This window comes from Dendrobates tinctorius, unplaced genomic scaffold (assembly GCF_039654945.1).
Source record: "Dendrobates tinctorius isolate UK_male_01 unplaced genomic scaffold, ASM3965494v1 ptg000011l, whole genome shotgun sequence".
Classification (NCBI taxonomy): Eukaryota; Metazoa; Chordata; class Amphibia; order Anura; family Dendrobatidae; genus Dendrobates; species Dendrobates tinctorius.
This window is the reverse complement of record NW_027361679.1, coordinates 118,983,035-118,996,384: the sequence shown is the minus strand read 5'-3', so window position 1 is coordinate 118,996,384 and position 13,350 is coordinate 118,983,035. Positions and strand designations below refer to the sequence as shown.

Genomic DNA, 13,350 nt, shown 5'->3' with positions numbered 1-13,350 from the left:
TCTCTGACGTTTTTTTCAAGAAGGATAAACTCGGAAGGGCAAGCTTGGAAAAAAAACGTACAAAATGTCAACAGGACCAGGGATTCCCAGCCAGTCTCCCATGCCGGTACTGGCCCGGCCTCCGGCTGCTTAGCGGCTGCGATCTGATGAGGGCATGCATATTCAGCTTAGAAGGGCCATTGACGGAAGTGTGCCATCTCTGACGTTCTTTTCAAGAAGGATAAACTCGGAAGGGCAAGCTTGGAAATAAAACGTACAAAATGTCAACAGGACCAGGGATTCCCAGCCAGTCTCCCATGCCGGTACTGGCCCGGCCTCAAGCTGCTTAGCAGCTGCGATCTGACGAGGGCATGCATATTCAGCTTAGAATGGCCGTTGACGGAAGTGTGCCATCTATGACGTTTTTTTCAAGAAGGATAAACTCGGAAGGGCAAGCTTGGAAATAAAACGTACAAAATGTTAACAGGACCAGGGATTCCCAGCCAGTCTCCCATGCCGGTACTGGCCCGGCCTCAGGCTGCTTAGCAGCTGCGATCTGACGAGGGCATGCATATTTAGCTTAGAATGGCCATTGACGGAAGTGTGCAATCTCTGACGTTCTTTTCAAGAAGGATAAACTCGGAAGGGCAAGCTTGGAAATAAAACGTACAAAATGTCAACAGGACCAGGGATTCCCAGCCAGTCTCCCATGCCGGTACTGGCCCGGCCTCAAGCTGCTTAGCGGCTGCGATCTGACGAGGGCATGCATATTCAGCTTAGAATGGCCGTTGACGGAAGCGTGCCATCTCTGACGTTCTTTTCAAGAAGGATAAACTCGGAAGGGCAAGCTTGGAAATAAAACGTACAAAATGTCAACAGGACCAGGGACTCCCAGCCAGTCTCCCATGCTGGTACTGGCCCAGCCTCAAGCTGCTTAGCGGCTGCGATCTGACGAGGGCATGCATATTCATCTTAGAATGGCCGTTGACGGAAGCGTGCCATCTCTGACGTTCTTTTCAAGAAGGATAAACTCGGAAGGGCAAGCTTGGAAAAAAAATGTACAAAATGTCAACAGGACCAGGGATTCCCAGCCAGTCTCCTATGCCGGTACTGGCCCGGCTTCAAGCTGCTTAGCGGCTGCGATGTGACGAGGGAATGCATATTCAGCTTAGAATGGCCGTTGACGGACGCGTGCCATCTCTGACGTTCTTTTCAAGAAGGATAAACTCGGAAGGGCAAGCTTGGAAAAAAAACGTACAAAATGTCAACAGGACCAGGGATTCCCAGCCAGTCTCCCATGCCGGTACTGGCCCGGCCTCAAGCTGCTTAGTGGCTGCGATCTGACGAGGGCAGGCATATTCAGCTTAGAATGGCCGTTGACAGAAGCGTGCCATCTCTGACGTTTTTTTCAAGAAGGATAAACTCGGAAGGGCAAGCTTGGAAAAAAAACGTACAAAATGTCAACAGGACCAGGGATTCCCAGCCAGTCTCCCATGCCGGTACTGGCCCGGCCTCTGGCTGCTTAGCGGCTGCGATCTGATGAGGGCATGCATATTAAGCTTAGAAGGGCCATTGACGGAAGTGTGCCATCTCTGACGTTCTTTTCAAGAAGGATAAACTCGGAAGGGCAAGCTTGGAAATAAAACGTACAAAATGTCAACAGGACCAGGGATTCCCAGCCAGTCTCCCATGCTGGTACTGGCCCGGCCTCAAGCTGCTGCGATCTGACGAGGGCATGCATATTCAGCTTAGAATGGCCGTTGACGGAAGCGTGCCATCTCTGACGTTCTTTTCAAGAAGGATAAACTCGGAAGGGCAAGCTTGGAAAAAAAACGTACAAAATGTCAACAGGACCAGGGAATCCCAGCCAGTCTCCCATGCCGGCACTGGCCCGGCCTCAAGCTGCTTAGCAGCTGCGATCTGACGAGGGCATGCATATTCAGCTTAGAATGGCCGTTGACGGAAGCGTGCCATCTCTGACGTTTTTTTCAAGAAGGATAAACTCGGAAGGGCAAGCTTGGAAAAAAAACGTACAAAATGTCAACAGGACCAGGGATTCCCAGCCAGTCTCCCATGCCGGTACTGGCCCAGCCTCAAGCTGCTTAGTGGCTGCGATCTGACGAGGGCATGCATATTCAGCTTAGAATGGCCGTTGACGGAAGCGTGCCATCTCTGACGTTTTTTTCAAGAAGGATAAACTCGGAAGGGCAAGCTTGGAAATAAAACGTACAAAATGTCAACAGGACCAGGGATTCCCAGCCAGTCTCCCATGCCGGTACTGGCCCGGCCTCAAGCTGCTGCGATCTGACGAGGGCATGCATATTCAGCTTAGAATGGCCGTTGACGGAAGCGTGCCATCTCTGACGTTCTTTTCAAGAAGGATAAACTCGGAAGGGCAAGCTTGGAAAAAAAACATTCAAAATGTCAACAGGACCAGGGATTCCCAGCCAGTCTCCCATGCCGGTACTGGCCCGGCCTCAAGCTGCTTAGCGGCTGCGATCTGACGAGGGAATGCATATTCAGCTTAGAATGGCCGTTGACAGAAGCGTGCCATCTCTGACGTTCTTTTCAAGAAGGATAAACTCGGAAGGGCAAGCTTGGAAATAAAACGTACAAAATGTCGACAGGACCAGGGATTCCCAGCCAGTCTCCCATGCCGGTACTGGCCCGGCCTCAAGCTGCTTAGCGGCTGCGATCTGACGAGGGCATGCATATTCAGCTTAGAATGGCCGTTGACGGAAGCGTGCCATCTCTGACGTTTTTTTCAAGAAGAATAAACTCGGAAGGGCAAGCTTGGAAAAAAACGTACAAAATGTCAACAGGACCAGGGATTCCCAGCCAGTCTCCCATGCCAGTACTGCCCCGGCCTCAAGCTGCTTAGCGGCTGCGATCTGACGAGGGCAGGCATATTCAGCTTAGAATGGCCGTTGACGGAAGCGTGCCATCTCTGACGTTTTTTTCAAGAAGGATAAACTCGGTAGGGCAAGCTTGGAAAAAAAACGTACAAAATGTCAACAGGACCAGGGATTCCCAGCCAGTCTTCCATGCCGGTACTGGCCCGGCCTCAGGCTGCTTAGCAGCTGCGATCTGACGAGGGCATGCATATTTAGCTTAGAATGGCCATTGACGGAAGTGTGCAATCTCTGACGTTCTTTTCAAGAAGGATAAACTCGGAAGGGCAAGCTTGGAAATAAAACGTACAAAATGTCAACAGGACCAGGGATTCCCAGCCAGTCTCCCATGCCGGTACTGGCCCGGCCTCAAGCTGCTGCGATCTGACAAGGGCATGCATATTCAGCTTAGAATGGCCATTGACGGAAGTGTGCCATCTCTGACGTTCTTTTCAAGAAGGATAAACTCGGAAGGGCAAGCTTGGAAAAAAAACGTACAAAATGTCAACACGACCAGGGATTCCCAGCCAGTCTCCCATGCCAGTACTGGCCCAGCCTCAAGCTGCTTAGCGGCTGCAATCTGACAAGGGCATGCATATTCAGCTTAGAATGGCCATTGACGGAAGTGTGCCATCTCTGACGTTCTTTTCAAGAAGGATAAACTCGGAAGGGCAAGCTTGGAAATAAAACGTACAAAATGTCAACAGGACCAGGGATTCCCAGCCAGTCTCCCATGCCGGTACTGGCCCGGCCTCAAGCTGCTTAGCGGCTGCAATCTGACGAGGGCATGCATATTCAGCTTAGAATGGCCGTTGACAGAAGCGTGCCATCTCTGACGTTTTTTTCAAGAAGGATAAACTCGGAAGGGCAAGCTTGGAAATAAAACATACAAAATGTTAACAGGACCAGGGATTCCCAGCCAGTCTCCCATGCCGGTACTGGCCCGGCCTCAAGCTGCTTAGCAGCTGCAATCTGACAAGGGCATGCATATTCAGCTTAGAATGGCCGTTGACAGGGGCGTGCCCTCTCAGACGTTCTTTTCAAGAAGGATAAACTCGGAAGGGCAAGCTTGGAAATAAAACGTACAAAATGTCAACAGGACCAGGGATTCCCAGCCAGTCTCCCATGCCGGTACTGGCCCGGCCTCAAGCTGCTGCGATGTGACGAGGGCATGCATATTCAGCTTAGAATGGCCGTTGACGGAAGCGTGCCATCTCTGACGTTCTTTTCAAGAAGGATAAACTCGGAAGGGCAAGCTTGGAAAAAAAACGTACAAAATGTCAACAGGACCAGGGATTCCCAGCCAGTCTCCCATGCCGGTACTGGCCCGGCCTCAAGCTGCTTAGCGGCTGCGATCTGACGAGGGCATGCATATTCAGCTTAGAATGGCCGTTGACGGAAGCGTGCCATCTCTGACGTTCTTTTCAAGAAGGATAAACTCGGAAGGGCAAGCTTGGAAATAAAACGTACAAAATGTCAACAGGACCAGGGATTCCCAGCCAGTCTCCCATGCTGGTACTGGCCCGGCCTCAAGCTGCTTAGCGGCTGCGATCTGACGAGGGCATGCATATTCATCTTAGAATGGCCGTTGACGGAAGCGTGCCATCTCTGACGTTCTTTTCAAGAAGGATAAACTCGGAAGGGCAAGCTTGGAAAAAAAATGTACAAAATGTCAACAGGACCAGGGATTCCCAGCCAGTCTCCTATGCCGGTACTGGCCCGGCTTCAAGCTGCTTAGCGGCTGCGATGTGACGAGGGAATGCATATTCAGCTTAGAATGGCCGTTGACGGACGCGTGCCATCTCTGACGTTCTTTTCAAGAAGGATAAACTCGGAAGGGCAAGCTTGGAAAAAAAATGTACAAAATGTCAACAGGACCAGGGATTCCCAGCCAGTCTCCTATGCCGGTACTGGCCCGGCTTCAAGCTGCTTAGCGGCTGCGATGTGACGAGGGAATGCATATTCAGCTTAGAATGGCCGTTGACGGACGCGTGCCATCTCTGACGTTTTTTTCAAGAAGGATAAACTCGGAAGGGCAAGCTTGGAAATAAAACGTACAAAATGTCAACAGGACCAGGGATTCCCAGCCAGTCTCCCATGCCGGTACTGGCCCGGCCTCAAGCTGCTGCGATCTGACGAGGGCATGCATATTCAGCTTAGAATGGCCGTTGACGGAAGCGTGCCATCTCTGACGTTCTTTTCAAGAAGGATAAACTCGGAAGGGCAAGCTTGGAAAAAAAACATTCAAAATGTCAACAGGACCAGGGATTCCCAGCCAGTCTCCCATGCCGGTACTGGCCCGGCCTCAAGCTGCTTAGCGGCTGCGATCTGACGAGGGAATGCATATTCAGCTTAGAATGGCCGTTGACAGAAGCGTGCCATCTCTGACGTTCTTTTCAAGAAGGATAAACTCGGAAGGGCAAGCTTGGAAATAAAACGTACAAAATGTCAACAGGACCAGGGATTCCCAGCCAGTCTCCCATGCCGGTACTGGCCCGGCCTCAAGCTGCTTAGCGGCTGCGATCTGACGAGGGCATGCATATTCAGCTTAGAATGGCCGCTGACGGAAGCGTGCCATCTCTGACGTTTTTTTCAAGAAGAATAAACTCGGAAGGGCAAGCTTGGAAAAAAACGTACAAAATGTCAACAGGACCAGGGATTCCCAGCCAGTCTCCCATGCCAGTACTGCCCCGGCCTCAAGCTGCTTAGCGGCTGCGATCTGACGAGGGCAGGCATATTCAGCTTAGAATGGCCGTTGACGGAAGCGTGCCATCTCTGACGTTTTTTTCAAGAAGGATAAACTCGGTAGGGCAAGCTTGGAAAAAAAACGTACAAAATGTCAACAGGACCAGGGATTCCCAGCCAGTCTTCCATGCCGGTACTGGCCCGGCCTCAGGCTGCTTAGCAGCTGCGATCTGACGAGGGCATGCATATTTAGCTTAGAATGGCCATTGACGGAAGTGTGCAATCTCTGACGTTCTTTTCAAGAAGGATAAACTCGGAAGGGCAAGCTTGGAAATAAAACGTACAAAATGTCAACAGGACCAGGGATTCCCAGCCAGTCTCCCATGCCGGTACTGGCCCGGCCTCAAGCTGCTGCGATCTGACAAGGGCATGCATATTCAGCTTAGAATGGCCATTGACGGAAGTGTGCCATCTCTGACGTTCTTTTCAAGAAGGATAAACTCGGAAGGGCAAGCTTGGAAAAAAAACGTACAAAATGTCAACACGACCAGGGATTCCCAGCCAGTCTCCCATGCCAGTACTGGCCCAGCCTCAAGCTGCTTAGCGGCTGCAATCTGACAAGGGCATGCATATTCAGCTTAGAATGGCCATTGACGGAAGTGTGCCATCTCTGACGTTCTTTTCAAGAAGGATAAACTCGGAAGGGCAAGCTTGGAAATAAAATGTACAAAATGTCAACAGGACCAGGGATTCCCAGCCAGTCTCCCATGCCGGTACTGGCCCGGCCTCAAGCTGCTTAGCGGCTGCAATCTGACGAGGGCATGCATATTCAGCTTAGAATGGCCGTTGACAGAAGCGTGCCATCTCTGACGTTTTTTTCAAGAAGGATAAACTCGGAAGGGCAAGCTTGGAAATAAAACATACAAAATGTTAACAGGACCAGGGATTCCCAGCCAGTCTCCCATGCCGGTACTGGCCCGGCCTCAAGCTGCTTAGCAGCTGCAATCTGACAAGGGCATGCATATTCAGCTTAGAATGGCCGTTGACAGGAGCGTGCCCTCTCTGACGTTCTTTTCAAGAAGGATAAACTCGGAAGGGCAAGCTTGGAAATAAAACGTACAAAATGTCAACAGGACCAGGGATTCCCAGCCAGTCTCCCATGCCGGTACTGGCCCGGCCTCAAGCTGCTGCGATGTGACGAGGGCATGCATATTCAGCTTAGAATGGCCGTTGACGGAAGCGTGCCATCTCTGACGTTCTTTTCAAGAAGGATAAACTCGGAAGGGCAAGCTTGGAAAAAAAATGTACAAAATGTCAACAGGACCAGGGATTCCCAGCCAGTCTCCTATGCCGGTACTGGCCCGGCCTCAAGCTGCTTAGCGGCTGCGATGTGACGAGGGAATGCATATTCAGCTTAGAATGGCCGTTGACGGACGCGTGCCATCTCTGACGTTCTTTTCAAGAAGGATAAACTCGGAAGGGCAAGCTTGGAAATAAAACGTACAAAATGTCAACAGGACCAGGGATTCCCAGCCAGTCTCCCATGCCGGTACTGGCCCGGCCTCAAGCTGCTTAGCGGCTGCGATCTGACGAGGGCATGCATATTCAGCTTAGAATGGCCGTTGACAGAAGCGTGTCATCTCTGACGTTCTTTTCAAGAAGGATAAACTCGGAAGGGCAAGCTTGGAAAAAAAATGTACAAAATGTCAACAGGACCAGGGATTCCCAGCCAGTCTCCTATGCCGGTACTGGCCCGGCCTCAAGCTGCTTAGCGGCTGCGATGTGACGAGGGAATGCATATTCAGCTTAGAATGGCCGTTGACGGACGTGTGCCATCTCTGACGTTCTTTTCAAGAAGGATAAACTCGGAAGGGCAAGCTTGGAAAAAAAACGTACAAAATGTCAACAGGACCAGGGATTCCCAGCCAGTCTCCCATGCCGGTACTGGCCCGGCCTCAAGCTGCTTAGTGGCTGCAATCTGATGAGGGCATGCATATTCAGCTTAGAAGGGCCATTGACGGAAGTGTGCCATCTCTGACGTTCTTTTCAAGAAGGATAAACTCGGAAGGGCAAGCTTGGAAAAAAAACGTACAAAATGTCAACAGGACCAGGGATTCCCAGCCAGTCTCCCATGCCGGTACTGGCCCGGCCTCTGGCTGCTTAGCGGCTGCGATCTGATGAGGGCATGCATATTCAGCTTAGAAGGGCCATTGACGGAAGTGTGCCATCTCTGACGTTCTTTTCAAGAAGGATAAACTCGGAAGGGCAAGCTTGGAAATAAAACGTACAAAATGTCAACAGGACCAGGGATTCCCAGCCAGTCTCCCATGCTGGTACTGGTCCGGCCTCAAGCTGCTGCGATCTGACGAGGGCATGCATATTCAGCTTAGAATGGCCGTTGACGGAAGCGTGCCATCTCTGACGTTCTTTTCAAGAAGGATAAACTCGGAAGGGCAAGCTTGGAAAAAAAACGTACAAAATGTCAACAGGACCAGGGAATCCCAGCCAGTCTCCCATGCCGGCACTGGCCCGGCCTCAAGCTGCTTAGCAGCTGCGATCTGACGAGGGCATGCATATTCAGCTTAGAATGGCCGTTGACGGAAGCGTGCCATCTCTGACGTTTTTTTCAAGAAGGATAAACTCGGAAGGGCAAGCTTGGAAAAAAAACGTACAAAATGTCAACAGGACCAGGGATTCCCAGCCAGTCTCCCATGCCGGTACTGGCCCAGCCTCAAGCTGCTTAGCGGCTGCGATCTGACGAGGGCATGCATATTCAGCTTAGAATGGCCGTTGACGGAAGCGTGCCATCTCTGACGTTTTTTTCAAGAAGGATAAACTCGGAAGGGCAAGCTTGGAAATAAAACGTACAAAATGTCAACAGGACCAGGGATTCCCAGCCAGTCTCCCATGCCGGTACTGGCCCGGCCTCAAGCTGCTGCGATCTGACGAGGGCATGCATATTCAGCTTAGAATGGCCGTTGACGGAAGCGTGCCATCTCTGACGTTCTTTTCAAGAAGGATAAACTCGGAAGGGCAAGCTTGGAAAAAAAACATTCAAAATGTCAACAGGACCAGGGATTCCCAGCCAGTCTCCCATGCCGGTACTGGCCCGGCCTCAAGCTGCTTAGCGGCTGCGATCTGACGAGGGAATGCATATTCAGCTTAGAATGGCCGTTGACAGAAGCGTGCCATCTCTGACGTTCTTTTCAAGAAGGATAAACTCGGAAGGGCAAGCTTGGAAATAAAACGTACAAAATGTCAACAGGACCAGGGATTCCCAGCCAGTCTCCCATGCCGGTACTGGCCCGGCCTCAAGCTGCTTAGCGGCTGCGATCTGACGAGGGCATGCATATTCAGCTTAGAATGGCCGTTGACGGAAGCGTGCCATCTCTGACGTTTTTTTCAAGAAGAATAAACTCGGAAGGGCAAGCTTGGAAAAAAACGTACAAAATGTCAACAGGACCAGGGATTCCCAGCCAGTCTCCCATGCCAGTACTGCCCCGGCCTCAAGCTGCTTAGCGGCTGCGATCTGACGAGGGCAGGCATATTCAGCTTAGAATGGCCGTTGACGGAAGCGTGCCATCTCTGACGTTTTTTTCAAGAAGGATAAACTCGGTAGGGCAAGCTTGGAAAAAAAACGTACAAAATGTCAACAGGACCAGGGATTCCCAGCCAGTCTTCCATGCCGGTACTGGCCCGGCCTCAGGCTGCTTAGCAGCTGCGATCTGACGAGGGCATGCATATTTAGCTTAGAATGGCCATTGACGGAAGTGTGCAATCTCTGACGTTCTTTTCAAGAAGGATAAACTCGGAAGGGCAAGCTTGGAAATAAAACGTACAAAATGTCAACAGGACCAGGGATTCCCAGCCAGTCTCCCATGCCGGTACTGGCCCGGCCTCAAGCTGCTGCGATCTGACAAGGGCATGCATATTCAGCTTAGAATGGCCATTGACGGAAGTGTGCCATCTCTGACGTTCTTTTCAAGAAGGATAAACTCGGAAGGGCAAGCTTGGAAAAAAAACGTACAAAATGTCAACACGACCAGGGATTCCCAGCCAGTCTCCCATGCCAGTACTGGCCCAGCCTCAAGCTGCTTAGCGGCTGCAATCTGACAAGGGCATGCATATTCAGCTTAGAATGGCCATTGACGGAAGTGTGCCATCTCTGACGTTCTTTTCAAGAAGGATAAACTCGGAAGGGCAAGCTTGGAAATAAAACGTACAAAATGTCAACAGGACCAGGGATTCCCAGCCAGTCTCCCATGCCGGTACTGGCCCGGCCTCAAGCTGCTTAGCGGCTGCAATCTGACGAGGGCATGCATATTCAGCTTAGAATGGCCGTTGACAGAAGCGTGCCATCTCTGACGTTTTTTTCAAGAAGGATAAACTCGGAAGGGCAAGCTTGGAAATAAAACATACAAAATGTTAACAGGACCAGGGATTCCCAGCCAGTCTCCCATGCCGGTACTGGCCCGGCCTCAAGCTGCTTAGCAGCTGCAATCTGACAAGGGCATGCATATTCAGCTTAGAATGGCCGTTGACAGGAGCGTGCCATCTCTGACGTTCTTTTCAAGAAGGATAAACTCGGAAGGGCAAGCTTGGAAATAAAACGTACAAAATGTCAACAGGACCAGGGATTCCCAGCCAGTCTCCCATGCCGGTACTGGCCCGGCCTCAAGCTGCTGCGATGTGACGAGGGCATGCATATTCAGCTTAGAATGGCCGTTGACGGAAGCGTGCCATCTCTGACGTTCTTTTCAAGAAGGATAAACTCGGAAGGGCAAGCTTGGAAAAAAAACGTACAAAATGTCAACAGGACCAGGGATTCCCAGCCAGTCTCCCATGCCGGTACTGGCCCGGCCTCAAGCTGCTTAGCGGCTGCGATCTGACGAGGGCATGCATATTCAGCTTAGAATGGCCGTTGACGGAAGCGTGCCATCTCTGACGTTCTTTTCAAGAAGGATAAACTCGGAAGGGCAAGCTTGGAAATAAAACGTACAAAATGTCAACAGGACCAGGGATTCCCAGCCAGTCTCCCATGCTGGTACTGGCCCGGCCTCAAGCTGCTTAGCGGCTGCGATCTGACGAGGGCATGCATATTCATCTTAGAATGGCCGTTGACGGAAGCGTGCCATCTCTGACGTTCTTTTCAAGAAGGATAAACTCGGAAGGGCAAGCTTGGAAAAAAAATGTACAAAATGTCAACAGGACCAGGGATTCCCAGCCAGTCTCCTATGCCGGTACTGGCCCGGCTTCAAGCTGCTTAGCGGCTGCGATGTGACGAGGGAATGCATATTCAGCTTAGAATGGCCGTTGACGGACGCGTGCCATCTCTGACGTTCTTTTCAAGAAGGATAAACTCGGAAGGGCAAGCTTGGAAAAAAAACATACAAAATGTCAACAGGACCAGGGATTCCCAGCCAGTCTCCCATGCCGGTACTGGCCCGGCCTCAAGCTGCTTAGCGGCTGCGATCTGACGAGGGCATGCATATTCAGCTTAGAATGGCCGTTGACGGAAGCGTGCCATCTCTGACGTTCTTTTCAAGAAGGATAAACTCGGAAGGGCAAGCTTGGAAATAAAACGTACAAAATGTCAACAGGACCAGGGATTCCCAGCCAGTCTCCCATGCCGGTACTGGCCCGGCCTCAAGCTGCTTAGCGGCTGCGATCTGACGAGGGCATGCATATTCAGCTTAGAATGGCCGTTGACGGAAGCGTGTCATCTCTGACGTTCTTTTCAAGAAGGATAAACTCGGAAGGGCAAGCTTGGAAAAAAAATGTACAAAATGTCAACAGGACCAGGGATTCCCAGCCAGTCTCCTATGCCGGTACTGGCCCGGCCTCAAGCTGCTTAGCGGCTGCGATGTGACGAGGGAATGCATATTCAGCTTAGAATGGCCGTTGACGGACGCGTGCCATCTCTGACGTTCTTTTCAAGAAGGATAAACTCGGAAGGGCAAGCTTGGAAAAAAAACGTACAAAATGTCAACAGGACCAGGGATTCCCAGCCAGTCTCCCATGCCGGTACTGGCCCGGCCTCAAGCTGCTTAGTGGCTGCGATCTGACGAGGGCAGGCATATTCAGCTTAGAATGGCCGTTGACAGAAGCGTGCCATCTCTGACGTTTTTTTCAAGAAGGATAAACTCGGAAGGGCAAGCTTGGAAAAAAAACGTACAAAATGTCAACAGGACCAGGGATTCCCAGCCAGTCTCCCATGCCGGTACTGGCCCGGCCTCCGGCTGCTTAGCGGCTGCGATCTGATGAGGGCATGCATATTCAGCTTAGAAGGGCCATTGACGGAAGTGTGCCATCTCTGACGTTCTTTTCAAGAAGGATAAACTCGGAAGGGCAAGCTTGGAAATAAAACGTACAAAATGTCAACAGGACCAGGGATTCCCAGCCAGTCTCCCATGCCGGTACTGGCCCGGCCTCAAGCTGCTTAGCAGCTGCGATCTGACGAGGGCATGCATATTCAGCTTAGAATGGCCGTTGACGGAAGTGTGCCATCTCTGACGTTTTTTTCAAGAAGGATAAACTCGGAAGGGCAAGCTTGGAAATAAAACGTACAAAATGTTAACAGGACCAGGGATTCCCAGCCAGTCTCCCATGCCGGTACTGGCCCGGCCTCAGGCTGCTTAGCAGCTGCGATCTGACGAGGGCATGCATATTTAGCTTAGAATGGCCATTGACGGAAGTGTGCAATCTCTGACGTTCTTTTCAAGAAGGATAAACTCGGAAGGGCAAGCTTGGAAATAAAACGTACAAAATGTCAACAGGACCAGGGATTCCCAGCCAGTCTCCCATGCCGGTACTGGCCCGGCCTCAAGCTGCTTAGCGGCTGCGATCTGACGAGGGCATGCATATTCAGCTTAGAATGGCCGCTGACGGAAGCGTGCCATCTCTGACGTTCTTTTCAAGAAGGATAAACTCGGAAGGGCAAGCTTGGAAATAAAACGTACAAAATGTCAACAGGACCAGGGATTCCCAGCCAGTCTCCCATGCTGGTACTGGCCCAGCCTCAAGCTGCTTAGCGGCTGCGATCTGACGAGGGCATGCATATTCATCTTAGAATGGCCGTTGACGGAAGCGTGCCATCTCTGACGTTCTTTTCAAGAAGGATAAACTCGGAAGGGCAAGCTTGGAAAAAAAATGTACAAAATGTCAACAGGACCAGGGATTCCCAGCCAGTCTCCTATGCCGGTACTGGCCCGGCTTCAAGCTGCTTAGCGGCTGCGATGTGACGAGGGAATGCATATTCAGCTTAGAATGGCCGTTGACGGACGCGTGCCATCTCTGACGTTCTTTTCAAGAAGGATAAACTCGGAAGGGCAAGCTTGGAAAAAAAACGTACAAAATGTCAACAGGACCAGGGATTCCCAGCCAGTCTCCCATGCCGGTACTGGCCCGGCCTCAAGCTGCTTAGTGGCTGCGATCTGACGAGGGCAGGCATATTCAGCTTAGAATGGCCGTTGACAGAAGCGTGCCATCTCTGACGTTTTTTTCAAGAAGGATAAACTCGGAAGGGCAAGCTTGGAAAAAAAACGTACAAAATGTCAACAGGACCAGGGATTCCCAGCCAGTCTCCCATGCCGGTACTGGCCCGGCCTCTGGCTGCTTAGCGGCTGCGATCTGATGAGGGCATGCATATTCAGCTTAGAAGGGCCATTGACGGAAGTGTGCCATCTCTGACGTTCTTTTCAAGAAGGATAAACTCGGAAGGGCAAGCTTGGAAATAAAACGTACAAAATGTCAACAGGACCAGGGATTCCCAGCCAGTCTCCCATGCTGGTACTGG

At 51.3% G+C, this 13,350-nt stretch overlaps 15 pseudogenes; all 15 read right to left on the bottom strand.

Annotated features, from left to right (window-relative positions):
• Positions 1-261: 261 nt before the first annotated feature.
• Positions 262-380, bottom strand: LOC141055721 (5S ribosomal RNA; annotated as a pseudogene).
• A 273-nt stretch (positions 381-653) lies between these two features.
• On the bottom strand, positions 654-772 carry LOC141052699 (5S ribosomal RNA; annotated as a pseudogene).
• A 469-nt stretch (positions 773-1,241) lies between these two features.
• Positions 1,242-1,360, bottom strand: LOC141057028 (5S ribosomal RNA; annotated as a pseudogene).
• Positions 1,361-2,792: 1,432 nt separating this feature from the next.
• On the bottom strand, positions 2,793-2,911 carry LOC141057619 (5S ribosomal RNA; annotated as a pseudogene).
• A 1,237-nt stretch (positions 2,912-4,148) lies between these two features.
• LOC141052694 (5S ribosomal RNA) lies at positions 4,149-4,267 on the bottom strand (annotated as a pseudogene).
• Positions 4,268-5,511: 1,244 nt separating this feature from the next.
• Positions 5,512-5,630, bottom strand: LOC141057498 (5S ribosomal RNA; annotated as a pseudogene).
• A 1,433-nt stretch (positions 5,631-7,063) lies between these two features.
• LOC141052691 (5S ribosomal RNA) lies at positions 7,064-7,182 on the bottom strand (annotated as a pseudogene).
• A 1,629-nt stretch (positions 7,183-8,811) lies between these two features.
• LOC141052684 (5S ribosomal RNA) lies at positions 8,812-8,930 on the bottom strand (annotated as a pseudogene).
• A 76-nt stretch (positions 8,931-9,006) lies between these two features.
• Positions 9,007-9,125, bottom strand: LOC141057377 (5S ribosomal RNA; annotated as a pseudogene).
• Positions 9,126-10,362: 1,237 nt separating this feature from the next.
• On the bottom strand, positions 10,363-10,481 carry LOC141052681 (5S ribosomal RNA; annotated as a pseudogene).
• A 469-nt stretch (positions 10,482-10,950) lies between these two features.
• LOC141052674 (5S ribosomal RNA) lies at positions 10,951-11,069 on the bottom strand (annotated as a pseudogene).
• A 77-nt stretch (positions 11,070-11,146) lies between these two features.
• LOC141052669 (5S ribosomal RNA) lies at positions 11,147-11,265 on the bottom strand (annotated as a pseudogene).
• Positions 11,266-11,538: 273 nt separating this feature from the next.
• LOC141057022 (5S ribosomal RNA) lies at positions 11,539-11,657 on the bottom strand (annotated as a pseudogene).
• Positions 11,658-11,930: 273 nt separating this feature from the next.
• On the bottom strand, positions 11,931-12,049 carry LOC141055711 (5S ribosomal RNA; annotated as a pseudogene).
• Positions 12,050-12,910: 861 nt separating this feature from the next.
• LOC141057017 (5S ribosomal RNA) lies at positions 12,911-13,029 on the bottom strand (annotated as a pseudogene).
• Between the last annotated feature and the right edge of the window lie 321 nt (positions 13,030-13,350).